Genomic DNA, 27,349 nt, shown 5'->3' on the forward strand with positions numbered 1-27,349 from the left:
CCTTCCATTCTAGTATGAGCCTAAATATGATGATCTAATTTTCTGCAATGATTTTCTATATTTAAAATTTTTAGAGACTCAAGGCCCAATCCTATCCAACTTTCCAGCACTTGTGCAACCTCAATGCAGCTCCAGGGTAAGGGAACAAATGCTCCCATACCTTAAGGAGGCCTCTGTGACTGCCTCCCCAACACTGGAAGCAGTGTATACCCCATTGGCATAGCAGCACTGGAAAATTGGATAGGACTGGGCACTTAGGAGTGTGTTTGGTTTTCTGTATTACTGTATCTAGCTGCTGATGCTGTGTGGGCAGGTAGACCTGGGCTCCACATTGAGAAGCACAGTAGACCTGGGCTTCAAAGACTCTTCCTGCTGTTGCAACCCTCCCTTTTGCCCCTTCCCCACTCTTGTTCTGCCCATCCCTGTCACCATCCTCTTCCACTCTGTTTCACTCCGTTTGGGAAGTGGCCCAAAATACTCTTTGTACCCCCTGATAAAATTCCTCTTGGAGCACCTGGCTGCATGCAGTCCATACCAACTCCAATTTTTATTTCAGTGGTCCATGTTTGGTTAGGGCTCCGAAACATTGGGAACCACTGCTCTAGGCCCATGTTTTTCAATGGATGAAAATGCATTTACTTAGGGAGATGCAAGCTTCCCTTTGATCTTTTCCCAGAAAATTTATTTGTTTATTTAAACTGAGTCGAGAATCAGAGAACCAAACTTGTGTTGACTGTTGGAGAGGAAAATAGAAAGCTAGCTAGTGTAGTGCAGTAGTTATGTGTCTGAACTAGTGACATCTGGCTTGCAGTTGAAAATGGGGTAGATTTAATGGCACTTAGGCCACATTGCACCATACACAAGATCAGTGGTTCTCACACTTTTAACCAACACAACCCACTTCATCAACTGCGGCAGTCATGTTGTGCCCCAGATTACCTTGTGGCTTCCAAGTCACACAGGTACTGTGACCCATCGGGATGCAACCCACTTGTGGGATATGACCCATGGTTTAAGAAATGCTGCACTAGATCATGTTGCAAGCATTCTTATATTTTTATTCATGATGTTTCCAAACAAAAATTTTGCTTTGTTAGCAACATGATCCCATTAATTCGCCATGGCTTTCCGTAGCATGACACGTGCCACTTTTTGTGTAGAGAATCTTGAACATGCCACTCCACCTTAACATTGCTTTTAGTGATTACCATGATAGCTAAACAGAGCCTCCAAGTTCAAGGGCAGTATATCTCCGAGTACCAGAAGGTACAGAGCAAGAAACATGGGAGTGCTGTTGCCTCTCTCGTGTCCGGAGGGTTTAGTGCACCCTGACCCACGGATTTGATTGTGGGGGTTCTGGAAATGGAACCCTGCGGATGCTGAGGCACGACTGTACACAGAATCAGACAGTAGTATTCTGAAAAGATAAGAAGCATTTGTTGAAAGACTATTTCATCCTTGCTATGTTAAAGCATTTTATGGACCTGCACACTTCTGTTCATCCTCCTCCTACACTGAACAATCTGGTTGCCCTGCATTTTGGAAGTGTTTCTTCATATTCTGCTGCATCATGTGACTTCATCATGTGAAGGTAGCATAAGATGCATTCACAACAAAAGTTATTTGCCACTTGGTACCAAACTTTACACTCCCTTGACAATTTACTGCAATATTCTAAATTCTAAGATTTTGAAATGTTTCTAAGTCATTTACAAAAGAAACAGTGAGTCACTACAATAACTTAAACTGAGGGTAAATTCTGAAAGACTGTGACAGGTAACTTTTTACTTGTTTACAATCCAATCAGCCCACTTCTGTAATCAAAATTATAGAAGACAGAAAATGTGCAATGCAAGTAATTTTAAAATTCTAACTGAAACCTTTCTACACCAAGAATATTCATACTAGCAATTAAAATTTTACAGTTAAAAATTATAATTCTGAGAATGAAAAGTGTCTAAGTTATAACATTTACTTTAAACATCACAATCACCTGGTGACATAGGATAAAAGAAATGAGGTTGATGGCAAGCGATATACTAACATATCTTCCTATTTAATTGATTGAGTGATTATTTGAATAGAGATTGAAACATCCTGTGGATTTGCATAAAACTCCTAGTACTGTATTCATGGTTAGACTCAAACACAAAACATCTAAGTGATTTGACTAAAGATCGAAGTGTTGTTAGCTTGTTCATCAAATACATAGATACATTATCTAGCATGATTACATGGAGAAAAAGGCAGAGGAAAAATAATATCCTGCTATAGCACTCCTACACAATGCTGGGGCGGTCATGAGTTTGTGGCAGAAGACACCATTTTCTGGAGGAAAAGTCAAACAAATCATATAGTTTATGTACTAAATCTAGAAAATGTGCCTTATGTCCAGCCAATAGTAGCACAAATTATCCATGCTTCCTCATTCAGCAATTTTTTCTCTCCCCCAATCCCCAATGTGTCATCCAGTTTTTATGAAGTCAATTTGAGTAAAAACCAAGTTTCTCTTCTTTTCTTGCCTGGCAGCAGCCAGTGTACTACTTTGTAATTCTGCCCCCTTCCTTCCAGACCATCTGAAAGGAGAAGAAAAGAGCAGAGAGAGTGCCTCAGCAGGGAAGAACAGGCAGATGGGTGGGGGACCAAGAAGGGAGGGCTTGGTCAAAGAAAGTCTCCAGCAGGTTCTCTGTTCTTCTAGGGCCCCTACACCTCCTTACTGTTTAAACTGTGCAGCTCTAAACCTCAAAATAAAATGGTGGCAACAGCACTGCTGCAACCCACCTGTTGAAGTCATCACCATAAAGTCATCACTAGAGGCTTCACCATAAAGGTTTTATTTATACAGGTCCAGCCTATTTATACATGGATTTTTTATACACAGATTTGACTCAACACGAATGGCCCCTGCAAATGAGAAGGAATGTGCTGATCCCTGGAGAAGGGGACCCCTTTAAAATCAGTTAAAAAAACTGAACAGACCTTTAACAATAGCTTCCTTAATGAGAGAGAGGGGGCAGCTGGTTGACAATCCATCAATCCTTCTCTCTCCAGTGGCCCCTCCCTTTCTCCTGAGCAAGTCTGCATTGGTGAAGGGAGGGGCTGAGAGAATCGGTTGGAGGAGGACTGATTGATGGATTGTCTTCTTAATGACTCTTATCTTAGAGTCAAAAGGTCAGCAAGGCTGTCTTTAAATCACTGGAGCAAAGAAACTTTGTTTTTTAAATTGATTTGCTATAGTGTGTTTTTTGCCATCCATGTGAGTGCTTGGAACTGAACCCACGCGAATAATTAGTCTCAGTCTGTACTAATATTTTATTCTTATTCATAAATATTTATATATCACTTTTCAACAGAAGTACTTTTGTACTAAAGTACTAAACCAATAAATGGCTCCCTTTTCCCAAAAGTCTCACGGTCTAAAAAGAGACGGAGAAGAGACACCAGCAACAGCCGCTGGAAAAGATACCATACTCTTCACCCAAGCAAGGTATCTACTATTATCTTCTCTGACAATATTTAATATCAAGTCCAAATGCCCATGATCTGCTTGCATCATGTAATGAAATACTGACAGACACTGGCATTTCTGGGGGGTGCAGACTGCACTGGATGACACATTCCGAGTGGGGAAGGACTGACGCTACTACTAGCCAAAATTGTGAAATCTTGGTATTTTTGAATAATGCCATCATGTTATATATCATACGATGCTGAATTTCATGGAAAATGCAAAGCAACAAACTACCTTGCAATATCTTTATTCTATCAAACGTTATGGACAAATAACCAGAAAAGGAAAACACAGCTGCCTTACGTAACAAAAAGTAGATTTTCCTTAATTCAAAACTGACCAATGAGATTGAGTGTCCTGAGAGCCAATGAGGTATTATTATGACACAGCAGGGAACCAATAGACATGTTAGTATAAGTCAGCCTTCTTTTCCATGTATCAGAGCTAATAATAGAACTCTTATTCAGTTGCATGAATGTCATCAAGTTGGCCACAGGTGTTTTGTTGATTACTGATTTGTCAAGTGATCTGAACTATTATGTATTAAAATTAAAAAGTTAATGAGGGTTGCACCAACCCTAATGATGCCACTGCATTTAAGCTGTGCAAAAGATATTGTAATTTATTCTGTATGGTCTGGTATGGAAGGAGGTCCATCCTGGGGCTGACACAATGAGCTCCTGCACCAGGTGACACAATCTCTAGTGACGCCTCTGTTGACAGATCAGGTTGTGCTGTGGGTTATAAAAAGTTATTAATTGGTCCTGCTCACAGTGTTATGACATCACCACAATGTATGGACCCAATGAGTGGACCCTTATTGTGGAAGTAAGTGGAGCTACACTGTCTACATGTTACAACACTCAACAAAAAACTTTTTAGGTCAGCATGTGCGCGAGCTCAGGCTACAGAATTTCTTGACATTTTCAGACTGCAGTTAAAAACCTGGTAAGTGCTAATTTCAAAAGATTACAGGGAATGTGATCAGTTTCCTATTCAGTATAAGAACCTTGTGTGAGGGGGAAAAAAACTGCTAGCAAACTTTTCCTTTGCAAAAAGTGGTATCAATGTCAACTAGCTACCTACACTACCATAGTTTTACCATGTGTATGAAAAACAAATTCCTTACAAATTTAAGATCAGGTACATAACTAAGTCACTGTAGTCGTAACATGCAGAATCTGTTTTCTAAATTCCTTTCAGAACATTAGCAAAGTTTTACAGCTTCTGTTAATGCTGGGACAACAATCCAAAAAGCACTAAGAGCCTGCTCTAGGACAGAGTGCTCTGAAGAACAGCACCTTAGAGTACCTTGAATTTCAAAAGCAGCGTATTATGGGTCACGGTGGGGCAGGAGCTGCTGCTTTGAACAAAGTGTGTTCAAAGTGTGTCACACAATTCTCTGGATTGTGGCCAGGATTGGAGCTTAGTCTTGCAGCTTAGTATGAAGCAGCTTAGTTTGAAGTGCGTACTTTTACATAAGCTGCCAATAACCTAAATTTCTTTTTGTCTAGGAACAAATATTATGATTCAAGTCAGTTATATTATCTTCATTCCCTACTTGGTCAGTGTTGTGGTAAAACTCATGGAGTTTTTGAGTTTCATATTTGAAACTCAATCATCAAATATGTTCTGAGTATTGAGAATAAGTCATGAGAACAACTGCAAGACTCTGTTGTTTTTGCTGCTACAAACTAATACTGGACAACACATGATAGACGCTTCATTAGGACTGAAATAATTGTAACTGCTTATAATTACACTGCCATCTAAAGGGTCATTTATCCTGTGGGTATTTGGGTGTGGCACTTAAAATGCTAATGAACTCAGTTCAAAGAACAGCAAACCTTCCCATTTTTTAATTTAGATGTTGAGGCTCCGAGATCTGCCTTTTTCAATTTGCATACATATTATGTGAACCTGAATGTTGGGGTTTTTTTTTATATTCAATAGATTGGTCTCATAGTGCAACTGCACTTTATCATTCATCACAGAGGACCATTATCACACTCACCCATATCTGAAAAGTGTTAACCTTTTAAGCCTATCTTAACTGACATTCAGCTATAAAAGACTACCTTCTCCTTATAATCCCTACTTATGTTACAAATCTCTAACACCATCTGAAAGAGGAAGAAAAATAGCATGTTTGTGCATGTAATTGGCTTGTGTTTTCTCTGAAATCAATTGAAATATTGCATTGTTATCAATGTTTGCCTGCTGGACAAAAATTATGTGTCAGCTGCTTGCAACTATTCTAAATAAATATTTTTAAACAGCAAAATAAATATTTTTAAACAGCAAAAGTTGCCATGATTTAATCAAAGCTTAATCTAATGTTCATTTAGTAGGTTTGTTTTAACTGCATCTTGTGCCATTATAAAACTGCTACAGATATAAAAACAGCTACTATTAAATTAATTAAGGCAAACAAAAATTACAATATTTTAAAATTCAACAAGAAGTCATAAAGAATTTTATAGACCCTAAGCACTGCTATAACAAAGAGAAGGGGGGTGGCATTTGCTAGAGGACAAGCAGTAATATGGAGAAAATACATTGTATTTTTTAATTTTTAAAGCATCTAAGAGTTCCATTTCTGCATGAAAATTTTTAATTTTGATGAGAATACATTTAGCTACCATAAGTGGAAAAAGTTACTCTCCAAATCACTAATATTGCATGAGTACAATATTAAAGCAATTATCTCAAATTGCCAATCATACACTCATTTGTGGTTTACAGAGAGCTAGCACATTGCAAGGTGCTTGCCCATCTTGTTTCCAAGGATACCCTATTCACTTACAATTTTATCTCCATCTAAACAATTGTGACACATGCCATAACCTGATTATGCAATGAGACACCAAGCAACTATTAAAGATGCAACCCGCTCCCAGCCAATTAACGACAGTCTAATTAGATAACCCTAGACTAAGATACTTTGTACAGAAACTACTATGGACTCAAATAACTAGTTCACTTCATTAAAGAAACTTGCCTGAAACAAAACAAGCAAATAATGAAATGCCAACACTCTAAACTTTAAAACGTGCCTGCTTCGGAAATTCTCCACTTTTCCAGGAATATAAAAAGCTTCTCCATAAAGAGTAACTGGCAGTAACTTCCATTCTAAACATAGCTACTTCTAAGCATACTATCTTCATTTTTAAGTTTTAATTGAAAGTGTCTCCATCTGACTTTCATTTTAATTTCTAAAACCTTATGTTGCACTTCTTGTCCTTTCTAAACAGTGAAAAAGCACCATCACATTTTAAAACATATACAATCATTATTCCAGTTTTAACTGAGCAAATATAGTTCTTATTTGCTTCCCACTGCTGCCTTTGCCATCTACATGAACAGACATTAAGACAGACTGATTTCACGGTGTCCACATCCAACAATGGTATTACTATCTGTGTTTTACATTTACAAAACTTCCCCTGCTGCTTATGCAGACTGTAGAGACAGTCTACAATTTCTTGCTATACAGTTTCACTGCATGCAGAGTGAATTGCATCAAAACCCATACTGAAAGCATACACATCATGAGCTGTAAATTACACAAGTCTAGATAAAACTCTTAGATAAAACATTCTCACCAAACTCAAGGCTTCTTCTCTAGCAGCATTTCTCTGTGCACTGTGTATTAAGCTATGTCAGCAGCTTTTAAGAAAAGGAGGAGAAAAACCGTACTGGGAAATCCAGTTTATCTGGAGAAAGCCTATCACTTAAGTGGGTGGAACTATGTCCTGTTGGAGAGAACTTTAAGCCTATCACTGTTCATGAAAGCTAGATCTACACAGTATTTCACTGCAGTTTGCACAGATGAGAGAATGAGGATGGGTGTGCCAATAAGAATGTAGTTTTCATGGTATGTTGGGTGTGGTAGTGCTCTTCTAGTTCAATTTTCCAGAGTTAAGATTGAGCAAGGCAATAAAATAAAAACTTGTTTTATTTTTCTCCTGAAAGTGGACATTTTTTCCTAGACTGTCTGCAGACAGGTCAAATCTGAGAGTTTTAGAACTCAGCTTTATTGAACTTAAATAATTTTATGTGGCAGTTCAAAACCCATTCCAACTCCTGCCCACAAAAGTGTTTGCACGTGCTCCAATTACAAGCTGTCATACCATAATACAATATTCAATTCCTGTAAAGAGATCTTTTTGTTTTAGAAACAGAAACAGAAACAGAAACAGCTAGTACATAAAAAGGCATACCAAATGACTGTTACACAGAAAGAATGCATTTAAAATAGTATCTGTGCAAACAGAATCCTATTCTCAAGCTACTCTGTCTACACCACACAATGTCCAAAACATATCAAGTGATTACAGGAAAAGATATCTTGATGCTGCTGCCATCATTGACAAATGAATTGCACTACTGGAATTCTAATCTTACTGAAAGTGTCAACACTGGCAGATTCATGTTGTTTGTTCCCTTACCTCGGAGCTGCATTGTCCTTATGTCGGTGGTTTCCAGCACAAACAAACATTCCCTTACTTTGAGGAGGCCTCCATGAGTGACACCCGACTGCAGGATGCAGCACATGCCTCATTGGCACCACTATGCCAGTGCTGGAAAGCACTGACATAAAGGGTTAGGATTGCGCACTAAAGCACAGCTACACCTTTGGAAGTTATCACCATATTGGTTTTGCACTACCGTGGGGCTTTTTTCCTCTTTGTGACTGATTTGAATAAAATTTGTACCAACTACTCCTTGGTCATATTTTTAATGACACAAATAAAATATTAATTACATGAATTTACCAAGTAAAGCCCTTGTTTTGTATTCTGTCGTATTACATTTGTGCCCTCTAAGTGTCACTATGTCAATTACCTGGCCCATTTTGGGTCTATGAAGCCTCTCAAAGAATGGATCCAGGCAGAAAATGATCTTTCTTACCCCAATATAATTGCTGCCATCACTTCCGGATTTACCTGGCAATCTTGGCAGCTTTAGAAGCATAGTATATGGTGGTGGCACAGTGGTGGAGAGTTTTGAGTGAAATCAGTCAGTTAGTAGCATACAAAGATGTAATATTGGTATCCAACTAGATCTGCGGTTTTCAAACTCTCCAGGAGTTTGAAACCTGCAGTAAGTCTTTGCGGAGGCAGGGGGGGGAGGCAGCAGGGGCAAGAGGAAGGCAGCGAAGCAATCCGCAAGATCACAAAAGCGGAAGTGAAGCATGATCGCCCCACTCCCCCTTTCCCTGACCTGGGGAGCCCTGCAGGCGCTCGCGCAGGGCTCCCCGCACACAGGGACAGCTGCTGCAGGGACTGGCAAGTTCACCCCATTCCCTGCAGCCCCGTCAGAAGGGAAAGCGGAGCGATCGTGCTCCACTTCCGGTTTTGTGGAGCGGGACGCAATCACTTCACTTTCACTTTTCCTGACCTGGGGAGCCCTGCCGAAGGTTGCGCAGGGCTCCCAGCACCCCCGGGAGGTTGCAGGACGCATGGGCAAGTGCATCCAAGCCCCTGCAGTCCCCCTGAGTGGCGCAACCCTGCGGATCACGCTGCTGCCTTCCCCCTGTCTCCTGGCTGCCCCCGCCCCTTAAGGGGGCACAGGCCAGGACCCACAGGCTGGGACATCGCAACGCCCCAGTTTGAATACCACTGAACTAGATGCTTTATTGATAGGTTCACATAATAATTAACTGGCAGAAAAAACAAAGATTACAAAGCAAAACCAATAAACTATTTGCTTACTAAACTCTAGATACACTATTTCCATTTATTCCATGGATTTCCAAAGGGCTTTGAAGATGTAAACTAAATCTAAACTTTGAAAGTTCAATCTAAGATTTGGTAATCTAAACAAACTTGAACTCAACCCCAAACAGAAAATTATATCTTAACTCATCCTTGCTCTTAACTACCTGCCTCTCAGGTTCAACTGACATTTCCCAATGAGCAGAGACTCCTTTCTCTTCATCACCCCTTCTCCAAGATTCTATAAAGGAGAAGGGAATTTTTCTTTTGACTGACATTTCCTAAAGCCAACTGTTCAGCTTTCCAGATCACTTTCTCAACAGTCACATAACTACCAATATAGAAAAAGGGAATACCTGGCTCATTACATAGGTAATAAGGAAACCCTTATCTGCGGGGGTTTCGTTTTGGAACCCCCTATGGATTGCTGAAACCATGGATATGGAATGACACCGTCCCCACAGTCCCAGGGGCTGCCACTCCTCCCAAGGCAAGGAGAGCTCTGCTCCTTTCACCTCCAGCGGGGCCTCTGAGCAGAGGCCGAGGATGTCCATCCCTGGCCTCTGCCAAGCTCAAACTGAGCCCTGAGGCTATAAAAAAAAGCAACTTCCAGTTCCATGGAGAAATTGGAAGTGACGTTTTAAATGCCTTATAAGACATTTAAAACGTCACTTCCAGGAATCGCCTCCAGGGTTTCACCAGGCCTCCTAATGCCTTATAAGGCATTAAAAAGTCACTTCCGGTTTCTCTGCAAAACAAAGTTGCATTTTTCTAGCCTCAGAGCTCAGTCTGAGCTTGGAAGGTGACATGGACAGATTACCTCGGTCTATGCTGAGCTCAGAGGCCCTTCCAAAGGTGAGGGGAGTGGCGCTTCCCTTGCCTCCAAGTGGATGCAAGCGGGGGAGTGTGTGCTGAGGGGGCCCCAGACTCAATCGACTGATAAGTGAACTCACGGATATTGGATTCACTGACATGGGGCCCCCCGTACATACAAACTTGATTTTAAGTTCCTAAACTGCTGGATTTTAAACAATCTCTTTAAAAAACTGATATTAACATCATTTGGTTCAAAAACAGTTTTGTGGTATTTACTGAAGTGAAACATGCATTATTTTACATACCATTAAAATATATTTTTGTTGTAGAATAGTTTTTATTTTAGAAACCAATACAGTCCAAATTGATAATACGGGGGCCCATATCCACGAATCCCATATTCGCGGATTCACTTATCAGCAGATTGGGTCCAGGGCCCCCCAGCATGTGCACCCCCCTGCACCGCCTTTCTGGAGGCGAGGGGAGCCGTTCTCTGCCTCTGCCGCACTCAGAAGTCCCTCTGGGGGCTAGGGTGGCTGCCCAAGACAGCTCGGACAGGCTTTCACCCACATCTGCGGTTTCAGCTATCCACAGGGGCGCTGCAATGGAACCCCTGCAGATAAGGAGGTTTGCTGTATTTGTAAAGCAAAATTGCAAGGTGGTTTTGTTCAAACATTATTGATCTTTTCATTTGTAGCAAGTGAGAGAACTGGTTGCATGATGGTTTTTCTTGAAAGAATCTGAAATGCATGTTGCTGAAAAGACAAGGGAGAAGGGATTTCTAAAATTGGTTAAAATCAGAAAGTTTGCATTCCTGCAAGTGATGGTAAAAGATTTATTTTAAAGAAAAACCCTCTAACTTGCAGTTATCATTGTACAATATCTGTCTTCTTCAGGGTAAAAAACTCCATGAAGATGTGGTATCTCCATGAAGACGTACTTCATAAGCAGACTTTTTGGTATGTAAATACCCCCTCCCCACTGTTCCACTACCAAAACTATTAGTCAAGGTCATAATGCTACTTCATGAGCTAACACGACTCATTTCATTTCTCACAGGAAGAAATCTGTGGAAGAGAATGTGCTTTCTTTCTAGCTGGATTTTATCCCTACACCATATACTGTATGTGTGGATTATCACTGCAATTTCAAGTCAAACTGACTAAATAGCTATATATCTTGCTCTTCCATTTAGAAGGTTTGTTTTTTTTAAATCCCCCCCCCCAGGCAAATGACATGCCTCAGTATCTCAAAATACTGCTGAGCCATCCTGATGTAGCAACCCATTATCCTGGGATGCTGCCCCTTTGAGTATATTCATCTTCCTCCATGACAGGTAAACAAAGAACTTAACTTTGAGTGAGTTCATTTGACCGTGAAGCCCAACTGATTTCCGGGAGCAGGAAATTCTAGAGCTCAGGTGACCCCAGAATATGAAATCGCACTGATAAAACAGAGTTAACGTTCACTGGCTATATAAATGTGACAAAGCACACAAATACTTTTGTATGTTGCAAAATTTCATCACTGGAAGCAATTGCAGCTTTACAGAAGGCTTGCTGACTCTGCGCACTGCACATGTGAGCAGAGACCAGAACCTTGAAACAGTGTGAGTAAAGAATTGCAAATCATCTTCATCTTCATCATAATATAGACTTTCTTTACCCAGAAGCATAGGTGGGCGAGGGATGTTACAAGTACACCAAATTGTACAAGAAGAGAAAAGGGCATTGCAAAAATATGTAAAGGATAGTGAAGAAGATGCCTTGAAACTGGTTTTTCAAGAAAACATGCTAAGTACTGGGGGTGGTGATACAATAACAAAGCTGGCTTATAAAAAAGATCAAATGAACATCAGGAAAGAAAAATGGCAAAGCAAAGTGCTACATGGACAATACACAAAAGACATTGCAGGAAAGGGTGATAAAAACAAAACCTGGCACTGGCCAAGAACAGGTAGATTAAAGGAGACAGAGGGATTAATTTTGGCTGCCCAAGACCAGAAACTGATGAATGCATACAGAGCCAAAATTGAGAAAACATCTACAGACAGAAATGTCACTTTTGTAAAGCTGCTGATGAAACTGTGGACCACCTGGTCAGCTGCTGCAAGACGGTTGTGCAGACTGACTACAACGAAAGGCATGACAAAGTTGCAACAAAACACAAGTTTTACGCAAGTTCACTGAAACTTGTGTAAAAAGTATAAACTGCCTGCAAGTAACAACTGGTGGAACCACAAAACTGAAAAAGTGGTAGAGAATGAAGAAGTTAAAGTGCTCTGGGATTTTGGCATACAAACCGACAAACATCTGCCACACAATACATCAGATATAACCATCATCAACAAGAAGGATAAGAAAGTCTGGATAGTAGACACTGCAGTACCTGGTGACAGTAGAATAGAGGATAAAGAACTGAAAAAAATCACCAAGTATAAAGATCTACAAATAGAAATTGAAAGACTGTGGCATAAGAAAACTAGAGTAATCCAAGTAGTCATAGCAGCCACCTGCAAAAGCACTTGGACACTATTGGGATGAGCACAAGCACCATCAGTCAATTGCAAAAGGCCGCTTTACTAAGAACAGCATATATACTATGGCAATATTTGTAAAGTGACAACATAACAACAAAAATAGCTGCCTATCCTAGGCCCTTGGGAAGGACTCGATAGGTGGATATATACAAAATCCAGTCAAAAACAATGTGACTGTGCAAAAATTGATTGTTATTAATCAATTATAATAATTATTAATTAAATTAATTAAATTATTAATTAAAAATATAATATCAAAGCATTCTTCCTCATTACTAATTCCTAATAATTAGTATTAGGGCTTATATAAAAAATTATTTTAGCATTTATCCCAAATGACTTACAGCACAGTGCAGATGAAACCAATCAAAAACTGCCAAAAAAAATAGGAAAGAATGAGGCAAAGCAAAGACAAAGCAAAGCCTATGTTTAGATCATTTCTAAACCTATAAATCTGAACAAAAATACCATAATTCATGAAAAATGAAGCAAACATGCCAATCTGTAATAGAAGGGGTACTTAAAGAATTAAAATTGTCTTTCAGTCATGACTCTATTGCTAATGTTAGTATTTAAGAATTCTTGAGAAAAAGCAACACAGAAAGTAACAGTGTAATCCCAGACTTGTATACTCAAAAGTAAGCTTCATTGATTTCAGTGGGACTTACTCTCAGATAAGTGTTTACAGGATTGCAGCCTTACAGCCCAATCCTAAACTGCCCAGGGTGCAGGGCTGCAGTAGCATTGAAAATGGCTGCCGCCACATCCTGCACACTCGGGGCAGCCGCCAGTAACCCCTCGGGAGAAGGGGGCTAGTCAGAAGGGGACTAGCCCCCGGGAAAAGTGACTAGCCCGCAGTGAGGCCACTCAATTCACCACCGACCTTTAGGTGAATCAAGAACCTCCATGTCAGGCGATGAGCCCAACGAGGAAGCTCTAGATCCAGTGGAGCTTTGTTCTACCAGTCCTGCATCTCTCCCTACCCGCTTCCTCCCCCTTCTCCAGAATGCCTCCCCCCGTGCCTCCACTTCCCTCTCTGCTGCTCAGTGGTTCACGCAACTGCCAAGTGGTGGAGCCTTGGTGGCTGCCCAGGGGTAGCCCAGCGCTGGGTTACCACTGGTGCTCGCCTGGGGCTAGGGCCCATAAATGTGCCTTATGGCACGTTTGTGACAGTGCACGCTGGCAGTAAGCCAGTGTGTACTGTTCTGGATTGGGCCCTAAGTGTGTTGTTAGTGTGTTGCAGCAAGCACAATACTATCTGGTAGTACCTTAAAGTCTAACTTTTATATATAAAAAGACACATTATACATAAAATGAAACAGAGTACAGTAGGCATTATGGACCAATGCACCAAATATATTAGGTCTTTTTTTAAACTCTTACACACATGTTAACTGAAAGGACAGCAAACGTAAGATTAGAAAATGTAATTGAATACAGCACAACAGATATCTGAAACTGCCTGATGGGTCCTTACAAAACAGGACTTTTGTCAGAATCTACTTAAAACTGAAGAACAACCCAAGCTGATAAGTTTGTTAGTAGAAATATGCATGCACAGTTTAAAATAATTTCAGTTTTATAATCTGGTTTGTACTTTTTTTAATTAAACAAATATTTTCCCCATTTCAGCACTTTACAAATGTATGTGCAAAAGGAAGGTAAGTTCCTTACCACTCTCACTTCTTAGAGTCATTGCAGTATTGCCCATCCTCTCAATTTGTTGAAGACATGCTTTTGAGACACCTCCTTCCAAAACAACGCAAAAAAGGATTTGCATTAATTTGTCACACTCTGATATGTACACATACTTTTCCCCATCAGTCTTACATATACAGTATCCTAGAATAGTAGTAAAGACAGTTTCATTCTACAAACATTGGTACATTCCTGACTGCTACTGGAATCCCCCACCCCCTAATTATTTAACTGATTGCTTGGTTGGTTTGTTTTCACCTCTTCCTTCCCTTGTTAAAAGCAAGTGCAATGTGGCTTACAAAAAACCTGAGGATCAAGAAAGTATGCAAAACAGGAAATCCCATGCATGTACAAATTGTGTCATTTTATTCCGGGAAAACAGGAATCCCCTGCTCCAAATCTAAAATGGGGTTTCATCTCATAATGACTCAACATTTCTGTGCCTCTGCTTATTCCATGCTGAAAATTCTAGCTGTTGTGATAAAGGAGGCAGGAACTATGCATGTAACCAATATCAGCTGTGTACTGGTTGTGTACCTTAATAATTTGGATATTCCTATCAGTAAGCAGTGAGACATACCATATATACTCGTGTGTAAGTTGGAAAATGTATGCCTAAAATTGGTCCTGAAACCATGGGTTGACTTTTACATGGGTCAATGCAGTAAATAAAACTTCTAAGAGCAGCTGCCTGATGAGGTGGTGGAACTTGGCTGAGAAGAAGGACACATGGGGGGGGGGGAAGAAACAAGTTTACTTACCAGTAAATTACAGTACTCAAAGGCAGCCATTTTAGCTTCTTCTCCAAACAAGAGAAGGCACATATGGGAATTGTAGTCTAGTCTGTATGAGGGTTGCTGCTATGGAAGCGCAGCACTGTACGCCTCACAAAGCCTGCAACTCCCATAAGCACCTTCATCTCCTTTTCTGTTTGGAAAAGGTAAAATAGCTGTTTTTGCTGCTGCGTCAGAACAATTCCTGGTAAGTCCTTTTCAAAAGAATTTCACACACCCCTAAGTTTAACCCACCCACCCCCAACTTATCCAAGGGACATAAAAAATTCCATGATTTCTGGCTCAAAGCTGCCCTTGACTTATCTCTGAGATTGACTTATAGGCGGCTATCTACAACTGTGGTTTTCAAACTCTCCAGGAGTTTGAAAAGCACAGTAAGTCCTTACTTACGGGGGCAAGGCAGCAATGCGATCCGCAGGATCGCGCTGCTCAGGAGGGCAGCAGGGACTGGGATGCATGGGGGTGCGGGGAGCCCTGTGCAAGCGCCTACAGGGCTCCCCAGTGAGTTCTTAGCGAAAGTAGAGCGATCGCACTCCACTTCCGGTTTTGCAGAAGTGGAGTGCGATCATTCTACTTTCACTTCAAACCCGCTGGGGAGCCCTACAGGCACTCGCGCAGGGCTTCCCGCACCCCTAGGACAATGCTGCAGGGACTGGTGAGTGCATCCCAGTCCCTGCAGCCCTCCTGAGCATCGCAATCCTGGGGATCGTGTTGCTGCCTCCTCCCGGCCTCCACCCCTTAAGGGGGCAGAGCCCAGGGCCTTAAGGCTGGGGCATCGAGACACCCCAGTCTGAAAACCTCTGATCTACGGTAATCCTTGGTCACAAATGGGGTCTTAAAGGGCCTTTGGCGTTATGGGAAAAAACTTCATGTAAGAAGTCTTCTGCAATGTTACATTTCAGGTATCATAAGATTTGAATGACCAAGTGGTATTTTAGGGTCTTTCCTCCTACTTCTAGCAAAAAGCTGATGTGTATATTCTTATATGTTTGGAAGCCACTTTTACCCATATTTAAGGAAACTGAAAATCCATATACATGTGTTGCTGGGCGTCAGAGTGACCCCTCAAAATGCTGTTCAACATCTTGGTTTCTCTTTAAACATTTATAGATGCTTACACCAGAAGCTATTATGTCCATTTCTAGTGAGAAAAAAGCATGATGATGATACAATAGTGCCTATTCTCAAAACAGACACATTTTTTACTTCTAGGATTCACTAGAACCCCTCTGGCCTACAATTCACTACATACCCCTCTGGTATAAACCTGAATTTTTAAACAATTTCAAAAACCTTTATTAGGCATAAAAACTTTTTAAAACTTTATTTTGAGTATGGACCTTCCTTATGACCCAGCAAAACTGTTTTGTTCATCACATCTTACTGTACAATTCATGTTGAGAAAAGCATTCTAATTTGGCTTCTGTATGTCCTATTTACCATGTTGCACCTGCAAGCTCTAAACTCATATCACTGCAGAAGGCCAGACATAACAGCACCTCTCAGCAAATACTTTTAAATGAATCCTGTCTCTGTTTACAAAAAGATCTTGGCAAATGTGCCCTTGAAGGTTGCCTTCAGGTATCTTTGTAACCAGCCAACCCAGATTAATACAAATGAAGATTTAGATAATGAAGGGAAGCATCTCAATGCTTTCATTTCAACACACTGGGGAGAGGGGTAAAACAAGGATATGTCCTTGTAGGCTAGTTGTAAAAATATTGTAAATGCTGGTTTGGTTTGCAGGCTTCATTTGGCTATTTCCTTTAGTTTCTGACTAGCAATTAAAGCAGTGGTTTCCAAATTTTGACTGGTGGTTCCCTTGACCAACTGAGCCACTGGCTGTGGCTCCGCACTAGGGCTACAATCCTATACATTGTATAGGCTAGCAGGTTTTTCACAAGGATTCCACGGCTCCCGTGGCTGGAATCCAAGGCTCTCCAGGGAGCCACGGCTCACTGTTTGGGAACCAATGAACTACAGCAGTGTTTCTCAAACTGTGGGTTGGGACCCACTAGGTGGGTAGCAAGCCAATTTCAGATGGGTAGCCATTCACTTCAATATTTTATTTTTAATATATTAGACTTGATGCTCCCATGGTATGTGATTGCATTTGGTGAAATTACAGACCTGTACTTTTAATAAGCTACTATGCATATTCTTTTAACAATGATATAAATACTGTTTATTATTATTATTATTATTATTATTATTATTATAAATGGGATTTACTCCTGGGTAAGTGTGGGTAGGATTGCAGCCTAGGATTGTTAAAAAATTTTCCTGCTTGATTATGTAACTTCCGGTCATGACATTACTTCTGGCGAGTCCTGACAGATTCTCATTCTAAAAAGTGGGTCCCAGTTCTAAATGTGTGAGAACCACTGAGCTAGAGAATACAGTTAATTTCTGGCAGCTTCTAAGTAACAAAAGATGGAAGGAAAATTGCCAAAGAGTAGTCCATGGAAGAAACTGTCATTAATTATTGGAAGAGTCATCTGAATTTCTCAAGTTAATGGCACAACATATGGTTTCATGTTTAAGAAATGGTGGGGTCACTCAGACCCCACACTCTGTTTATGCAGGTGTTATGTACTTACTGTTTGGGGTATTATTGACCCTGAAATTATTGAGGTATTATTGATCATATCATTGTCATAGATAAAGGAAAGTTAACTTTTATACAGATGGCTTCATGCTTAATTCAGTCACCCAAGTGTATTGTTTTTATGGCTTTTCTGTCATGTAGTTAACTCAAATGCCAGAAACCTGCAAGGCAGCAATGTAATTGTGCAACTGAACCTACTTAGTTGACATACTTTTCTTTTTTACACTTATCACAGATTCAAAGTACTTTATTTATAGCTAGGTAACAGTACAGCTGTAACAGTACAGCACAAAACAAAATTTTATAAGTACAATTTGTTGTAGATGCTATAACTCCTAGTTTGATCGCACCATCCTTGTCTTGCCAAAACAAGAATGTTCTTTGATTCACTGAGATACAGGGCCTCAGTATATAACAAAACCAGCTACATAAATTTTAAGAAGAACATAGCTAAGCTCGGAGAATTTGACCAGCTTCCAAGAATTAAAACAGATGCTATTTCAAGCTACACACAACTGGAACAGGCACACATTGCAACAGCACCAGGATAGTGCTGGATTTCTGCTCAGCTACAAAGATCAAAGGGTGGTCTTCCAAGGCAAGACACTATTCTCTCAGTCTCAAGAGTTTTACATAACCCTCTGAGCACCTTAAAATAATGGGCTACAAACACGTACTTAAAGTATTTTCACGAGATTTTGCAAACAGACTCAGGGCTTACAATAAAAATACGAAAATACTGTACTGTAAAACATAACACCACAGGTGGCAACAACAGCAAAACAGCAGCTAGGAGACCAATAGGGCTGACGAGGAAAAAGAAAAACCTAGCCTATAACACAAAAACCAGTTAGGCCAGTGTTTCTCAAACTGTGGGTCAGGACCTACTAGGTGGGTCATGAGCCAATTTCAAGTGGGTCCCCATTCATTTCAATATTTTATTTTTAATATATTAGACTTGATGCTCCCATGGTATGACTGCATTTGGGGAAACGTTACAGACCTGTACTGTTAACAAGCTACTATGTATATTCTTTTAACAATATTAAATGGGACTTACTCCTAGGTATGGGTGGGTAGGATTGCAGCCTAGGAGTGTTAAAAGTTGTCCTACTTGATGATGTCACTTCCGGTCATGACCTCACTTCCGGTGGGTCCTGACAGATTCTCATTCTAAAAAGTGGGTCCTGGTGCTAAATGTGTGAGAACCACTGATTCAGGCAATCAGGAAATTGGGCAAGAGAAAAGCCAAGGGCCAAACTTAGGAAACAAATTGCAGAAGGTTTCAATGCTTCTCAGCCTTTTGCTCTTTAAGACTCAACCTCTCCACCCTCATCACATCCCACTTTTTATGTTACGGGGGTGTATGAAGGTTAAAACATGGAGTTCTGCAGCTGACACTCACAGCTGGCATTTGCAGATTTACAGTTAAGCGAAATTCTGCTATATCAAACTTTTTTGGTGATATGGAACCTCACCACCTGGACAGCTTTAATTTGCATTTTCCTTAAACTGGGTATACCTATGCTTCCATCTTTATATTACCACTATTCTCAGAAAATACTTCTTTGTTCTTATTACATTACTTGCCATTTTCAGTAAATATGATATTTAAATCAAAAGCTAAACTATAGCAACACACAGGTGAATTGAAATAATACAGCCACGGCCCAAAGTTTTATTTCCATCATAAGTAATACCAGGGAACACAGTTAAATGTCTTACATTTATAAACAAATTAATGTAAATGGATATATTTCAGAGTAAAAGATGTTTTTAGTACCGTCTGTAAAACTGCCTAAAAGTCAAGATATTTGCTTTCACTGCTAAGAAAACTAACCCAGGAGCATATTTTCAGATGGGGCAGGGGGCTAGAAAGGAAAAAAGAAACTACTGAAAATCAAGCCCCTCACATAAAAGACAGTTTGGATAAAACTCATGTAAGTAGCACTTTAAACATATAAAGAAAAGTTGGCATTTTCAGACAATCTGAAAATGTCTTTTGGGTTATTTGTAACTTCTATTTTAAAAAAGTGGTCCTGATTTAGTCCTTTGAGGGAGAAATGGAATTTATGGAATACAGTAGACTTCTAATAATTCCAGAACCCCAGTGAATTAAAAAAATCAGTGGATATCAAATCAACAGAAAAATAGCTTTAAAGACCCACTGCCAGATTTCTTGCTCCTCCATTGTTGCCCCAGAATGCAGTGATATAGAAGCTATACCGCATTCAGCCACCAGATGAGGTGAATAATGGAATATAGAGGAATGAAATTATAATTATTTAACAGCACGAAGGTAGGAAATTGGATTTTGGTGCTTTTTTCCTCGTTACAAGGTATTTCAAGGTGGACTTCAGTATCAGTGTCGAGTCAAATCAGTGGATACCAAATCAGTAGATACTGAAGTCCCACCTGCACATACTTTCAGTTAAAGATATCTCACCTGGGAACAGCTTCTTTGTGCACATGCAGTTGTGGACCTACCATTAGGTCCAATGGGGCAAATGCCCCAGGTGCGAGCCTGTAGGACCCTGCAGCAGGCTCTCTGAGGCTCCCGACAGGATCAGAAACTGTGCTTCCAGTTTTCCGGAAGCTCAGTTTATCGCTTTGGGGAACCTCAGAGAGGCTTCGCTGACACAGCCCTGGGTTGCGCGAAGCTCCATGAGCCTCAGGTGAGTAGGGGGGTGGATTTTTGCACAGGGGGTGATGAACCCTTGCCCCCGGCGCAGGGCTGGGGAGGTCCTCCGCTGTGTGTATGTGTTCCTTTCATTCAGAAGGAACTTCATGTGCCTACTGGGTGATCATGGGGCAGCATGGAATGGTGTGGGGGGAAAACCTTACCTGGCGGGACTGGAAGAGGGAGGAGGTTGGGGGTCTCCAGTTCAAGATACCTTGCAAACTCCAGGGCCACTTTAGCCCTCACAGCACACAATATCTCCATGTAAGAAGTAGAGAAAGGTTCGTCCTTGTTTGGGCATGGTCTCTCACCTTTCAGCAGTTGCAATGTCCCAAACCCCAGCTAATTACTTGTTTAGCCTTTCAATTGCTGCAAAGAGGCCTAGCTTTGCACCATGTGTGTGTGCATCACATACTACTCTACTCCTTGCACACTTCACGCCAGTTTCTCCAGAGACTCTCACTCAGTCTCTCACTCATTAGCCAGCAGGTCAGTTGCACACAAGCCTAAGGCAGGGTTTGGAGACCTACAGCTGCAAAAGAGTTAACAGCGTAACTGAATTATGTTTTACTGAAGCTTGCACACTTTTGATGCTGGAATATCAGGAATACTATACAACAGATGCTGGACTATTAAGAGTTTTATTATACCGTGCTGTGGCAAGACCTCTAAAAATAACAGTCACATCTTACAGAAATGAGCCATTTGTAACATACAACACCTAGTGCAAAATCCTACTTGGCGGGCGGACAAAGCTGAGTGCTCTGCTCCCCAGGCTTCTTTTTGCAGAAGGGGGTTCTCAACGTCCACCTCATGGGGCCCCTGGTTGGGAATAAGGACCCCTCTGAGGACCAGTGACCCTTGGATGAACACTACAGTTGTGGCCATGCTGGCAGAAACAGACGCCCGGACCATGTTTTGGATAGTGGCTGAAATCTTATCCCAGTTAAGGGAGGGGGGCAGAAGCTGAGGAGGGGACTGCTGGGGTCTCTTCCTTAGGACTAGTCATAATGGCAAATGGACACAGGTCCCCACTGCCAGGCAACTCTCCACGTAATTGTCTTGGTGGGAAGGCGGCTCCGTATGGGTGTTCAGCCCCCACTGACTGCCTCTCTATAGCCTCTGAGAAAGGAGGGAGAGTCAGGCTTAGCTGGCCAGCAGTGCCTGAGAGAAGATGCTCCTGAAGCTGCGGGCTTGCTGCAACTGCAGGTTAGCATGCGGGAAAGATGTGGGGAGACTGCAGAAGGTGCATGTGAACTTTAGAGCTCCTCAGCACCCAAGCCCCTGAAGCTTGATCCCTCCAGGGGGAGCAAGCTTCTACAGTTGTCCAGCCATGCTGAGACCCGTTCTTCTGCTCCACCACAGACTGGTAATCAGGAAAATAGAGAAAAAAGCATGTGTGTGCCTCAGGTTGCCAAAATGGCTGCTGTGACCTGCTCTGTGTGGAGCAGAGAGAGAGAGAGAGAGAGAGAGAGAACATGGTCATGCAGGCTAGCTGCCGTGTACCTGAGGCAAAATGGCTGACACAACCCTGCTTCGAGCAGAATGGTCTTATGGCAGCGCAGCACTAAAGAAAAAAGGCGGTTAGAGACTCCTGCAGCAAGGGCTGTGAGCCCTGCTGGAATACAAGGAAGAGCTGGTCAGCCTGGCTGGCCAGCAGTTAAATTTTGCCAAATCTGACTCTCCTAGAGGCAAGGTCAGTCTGGGAAAGCAGGGGAATCTCCCCATAAGAGGACTTTCTGCCTGACCTGCCTGCCTCAGAGGGAGGAGTTACCCGCTTGTGGAGGACTGACCCTGCCATGGAAAGTCCACTGGAGAAATAATAGTTACATCCTACAGAAATGAGCTATTTGTAATATACAACAGAAGTAGTTTCAATTCTCCTTGGAAAATGAGTTGCTTTATGTTTTTTAAAAAAATCACTTTAACCCCATGATTTCCAAGTCAGCATCTGTTGCATCGCAGCAGACAAAAGCTGCCTTTTAAGATCTTACACAAAACTTTGTGCTGGATCAGCAGACTCTTTCAAATTCACTTTCTAGAGAGGGACCAAGAACAGTAGGCAATTTTCTACATTAGAATATGCATTATATTTCTACATTAGAATATGCATATTACAGGGAAGATTTGATGGGGTTTTATTATATTTGATTACACAGGCCTGTGAATTTGAGGACTGGAAAAATTTGCAAGTGTTATGGTGGTTTTATATAAATTTGGGGTGCTGATTCCAAAAATGGAAGTAGCGGGGACTTTACTTAGGGTGGGAGGGTAAGGGGGAAAATATCCTAAGCTGCTTTGGATGCAGCACAGGCCACATGGCCTGGCTGTTGCCAGTGCTTGCAACTTAGGATTGGGCTGTTAATTGTTTTAAAACATTTCTAGTTGAAGGTATAATAGTCCCAGATAATCTAAAAAGGTGAATAGGATAGAACTTGACAATGAAACTATAGTAGGGAATGACAATCAAAAGAAGCTAATGGTCCATAGGGAAAAATGCACATGCCAAACACATTTGGAAAGTGGCACAATGTCTGCATGCTAATACTAGAAGCCACTAATTTGCCAATACTAGAAGCCACCACTTGCTTTTGCTAAGTGATTGCTTAGTTGGAATGCTACTGCTAAGTGAAAACAGGTATAGCGGGTGCAACAGAAATGAAATGCTTCATGAATGAAAAGCAAGCATGAATAGGATACTGTTATCCCCAGATACAAACTTTATAGGAAGATAAAGGAGCAGTATACTTGGGGTAGTGTGGCGCTGTATATCAAAGAGGGCATTGAAACAAATAAATGTAATAGCAATAGGCTCCTTCACAGAATTGCTGAGAGTGGTACCACCAGGCCTGAAAGTAATTTAGTAGCAGAGTTGCCTTCCTAACCAAAATGCAGCAAGTGATCTTGAAATGGAAAAAGAGAATAAGAAGGCATCCAAAGAAAAAAGTGTTCTAATAATGGGTGATGTTCATCACACTGACTGGGAAAATGCATGTTCAAGTTGTAATAGAGAGAGACAGGCTTCCTAGATATACTAAATGACTGTGAATCAGTCACTCACAGAGGAGAGAAAACTCTGGAATTGATCCTAGGAGGTTGCCATGAACAGGGTGAGATGTGTTATGGAACCAGTTATAAACAGTGACATCAAATTCAAAAAATGTGTAGAAGGAAAATTGCCCCAAAAAGTCCAACACAATCACATTTGATTTCAAAAGAGGAAACTTCTCAAATAGAGGCTATAAGAAAGTTTAAAATGTGAGTTACTCTCTCCATAAGGTTTGGAGGCTACTAAAAGACAGTTTTAAAAGGTCAGCTAAAGTATATACTGCAGACTGGATAGTACAATCAAGGTCAAGTTGATGCCAGCATCAAAGAAATTCAAGGAAACTATACAAAATTTCTTCAGATAACAAAAGCTTTGCCTAAATGAGAAAAACAAACAGGAGCATGAACTCTGGCAAACCAAATGCTAGTTCGTGATAAGGCAAAACTAAAATGACACTAAAGACCATATGGCTAAAGACATTCAGATCAACAGTCAACGTTTATTTACATCAGAAGCTGGAAACAGCTGAATTGTTGGATGGCCAGGACCAAAAGATGTGCTAAAGTTGGATAGGGACATTGCATAAAAGCTAAATGAATTATCTGTATCTGTTTGTGCTGCAGAAGGTATAAGACAGTCATGCCCGAACTGACTTTCACAGAAGGAGCTTGAAGATCTGAGTCAGACAGAAACAAGATAATTTCTAGGCTTATTGACAAATTAGATTAAAAATGAACAAATCACTGGATTCAAACAGCATCCACCAGTGTATTCTGAAGTAAAAAATGAAATTGCTGAATTTCTCATAAAAATATGTAACTTGTCCTTAAAATTGGTCTTCATCCAAGAGAAGTTACAAAGAGCCAAATTATCAATGATTTTTAGAGAAGGGGATGCTGAAGTATCCAGGAAATTACAAACAAATTATATTACAAATTACAAGTTAATTAAGGAAATTAACGTCAAGGAAATTACTAGTTTACAGTCCAATCCTATGCTTCCCCCCAAAAAGGCTCACGCTGTATCCTGTGAGTGGGAACAGTCCCAGAGTTCTCCTCTGAGTAAGGGAACATTTGTTCCTTTACCCAGGAGTAAGGGTCTGGGGCACAGAAGCGTCCATGGGCCCGCTAGCTTACGCTGTAATTCTACACACACTTTCCTAGGAGTCAATCTCATTGAACTTAATGGAACTTGAATTTGAGGAGGCATGCATAGGATCATGCTGTTAACATTGTTTCCAGTAAACTGGTAGAAAACATTGCAAAAAAATTACAAAGCATATAAAAGAATAAATCTTTTTGAAATCTATCAGCATGGCTTCTGCAAAATGAAATCCTCTGGCCATGGGCTGGAGGTTCTTTTGGGATCCATGGAAGAAGTTAGTCCAAGGCTGACATAAGAGAGCTTTACTTGTCTAAAATGCAAGAGCATCAACTCAGAGGAGCACATCCTGGCATCCAGAGGCATTTCCAGGCATAAACTTACAGCATTTTCAAGCATAAGAGCATCAACTTACATAGGCCTTTCTAGGCAAACTCCAATGGGTGAGACAGTCTCCAGCGACCATCAGCAAGTCCTGGGAGCAAAGCAATGGCAGAATTGTTACCCTGCGCATGCCTGATCTCGGAAGCTAAGCAGAGTCAGGCCTGGTTAGTACTTGGATGGGAGACTGCCTGGGAATACCGGGTGCTCTACACTTATACCAGAGTCTTTTGAGACTGAAGGTTGCCAACCAGCAGCGGCTTATATAGACTAACTGTTCACTTTGGCTGATTGATCAGGAAATTGGTGCTAATTAGCAAATGACATATATTACTATAAATATAAACTATTGTCCAGGTTCTCATCATATTGAACAGGTGCAGCAGATAATTGGTTGAGCTGGTACAACAAGGCACTTTTCCATCATTTGGGAGAAGGGCTATCAAGCAGGTGCACCTAAATTGATACAGGATGACTAAACATAGCCTAGGGCTTTGGAGTAGACACGCATCTTATCACCCCATTCTTATAACATCAGGCAGTGCAGCTGCTGAGGCCTTTGTTTTGAGTCCAACTTCTCATGCTTCTCATGGGAAAACAGACAGTTCCTGGCAACTGGGAGACACACAGAAGATGGCTGAGAGGCATACAAAATGGAAGATGGCTGCCGAGCCTTGGGTCATTGCAGGTATTATCAGCAACTACACTGTAATCTCAAACTTCTTCCAAAGACCTCAGGGCAGCAAGCATGGTTCTTACTCCCTTTGTACCCCACAACTAAGTGAAAAAAAGTTATAACAGACTGGCCCAAAGTCATCTAGTGATCTTTATGGTTGAGTAGGTTAGGATAACATATCCCAACACAGGAAGAGTCTAATCTGGTGAACATCTGCTACAGCTCAGAACAAGAAGGACTTCCACACTATCGTCTTTGATGGGGGCTTCCAGCTACCTACAATAGCTGTTACAGTGAGCCATATGCACACTACTCTGGAAAACTGCTGCTGAAGATCAAACTACCATAAACTAGAGTTACTTATTGACTTACTAGGTGCAACAAGAGCTCAAGCAGCTTCGCTTCCTAGAAACAGTATACATTCTGTTTAGGCTGACGTTCTTGAAATGAATTCCTGTTCCAGACTGCTCAGTAATCCACTAATTCCCTGCCTACCAGGAACAGAATAGAGAAAATGAAACATCAGTTGTTTTACATTTTAAAGTTTCATGGCACAAAACACTGCTATTACTTTTCAAAACTCAGTGACTGACAGTGCAATCCTATACATGTTTTCACAGAAATCCCACTGTAATCAATGGGACTTACTCTCAAGTAAGTGTGTATAGGACTGCAGCCTAAGTTGCATCACTATGAGCAACTCAATGAAAAAAATCATTGTAAAACTATCCAGTGTCATAGCACTTACTATGTTTTCATTCCTTCCAAGCGAATAAGTTCTATCTTAATTGCAGCAGTTCAATACAGTACACATCTTGAAGCAGATTTCATTGTTGGTCTACTTATTCAAGATCTTAAAATTATGCAATGGGATATTTTATTTGTAGTATAATTACTGAGCCTTAGCAAAGTACTCTCCTGTTGCCAAGGTTTTCTATGCAATTGTGAGATTTGCAAGACTTCAGCAGGAACTAGAAAGTTAACCCCCCCCCCCATTCAAAAGTCCATTTTGCAGACTACAATGCAAATTGAGAGTCCACTTTGTGGACTAATATGCAACTAGGGCTGGAATCCTATACACACTTACCTGGGAGTAAGTCCCTTTGAACTTAATGAGACTTACTTCTGAATAGACAGGACTGTAGATATATTACTAATATATTTCTAGTGTATATTACTCCTGCACTCTGCTTCAGAATAGCCCAGACAGGTCTGAATGGCAACAGATTGGTAAGAAAAGACCAAGAACGGTACAAAGTAAGTTGTACTCTTTGTTCCCTCAGATTTGTTTATTTGCAAGAATGGAGCAAACAGATACCAAGAACTGACTGTATTGTGCTATTGCGGGAGATTTCCCAATGGTTCGTGACCTTCACCTCCCAACATACAGGTATCTATTTCTGAAATCAATTCATAGCCATGTGCTCCACTGTGTCGCAGTTCTCAATGAAATGATTGGTTTTCAAATATTTAAATGAATGCATTCGTTCATCCTCATTATCTTTCTACTATGTACACAGACACATTATTTCACAGATACAGGAAAGAAGTCAGAACAAACTATTACAAATCACGTCAGTGATGCACTGTCTAGAATCAAATTCCAAGCTGCTTGAAATATCCTGTTCATCCTAGTCAAAAAAGCTTTTATCATACCTTTTCTGATCAAAATCAGTGCGGAGAGGAGCGTTTTGTGCACAGACATAAATGGTACCCTGAAATCAAATTGCATTACCCTGAAGAAACCCTGTGAAAGGAAGACTACTGCAATGTTTG

The 27,349-nt window shown here is 40.9% G+C and overlaps 1 protein-coding gene across 3 annotated transcripts in view; it reads right to left on the minus strand.

Moving 5' to 3' along the window:
* Nucleotides 1–27,349, minus strand: part of SGMS1 (sphingomyelin synthase 1) — a 98,247-nt gene that overhangs the window by 26,099 nt on the left and 44,799 nt on the right. For 2 of the 3 annotated variants that reach the window (XM_066620024.1, XM_066620025.1), the window contains exon 3: nucleotides 14,261–14,335. The exons of the other annotated variant lie outside the window; for it this stretch is intronic. The gene's annotated coding sequence lies outside the window, so the exon portion shown is untranslated. The remainder of the gene's footprint in view (nucleotides 1–14,260; nucleotides 14,336–27,349) is intronic. 3 annotated transcript variants of the gene reach the window in all.

This window comes from Tiliqua scincoides, chromosome 3 (genome assembly GCF_035046505.1).
Source record: "Tiliqua scincoides isolate rTilSci1 chromosome 3, rTilSci1.hap2, whole genome shotgun sequence".
In the NCBI taxonomy this organism is placed as follows: Eukaryota; Metazoa; Chordata; class Lepidosauria; order Squamata; family Scincidae; genus Tiliqua; species Tiliqua scincoides.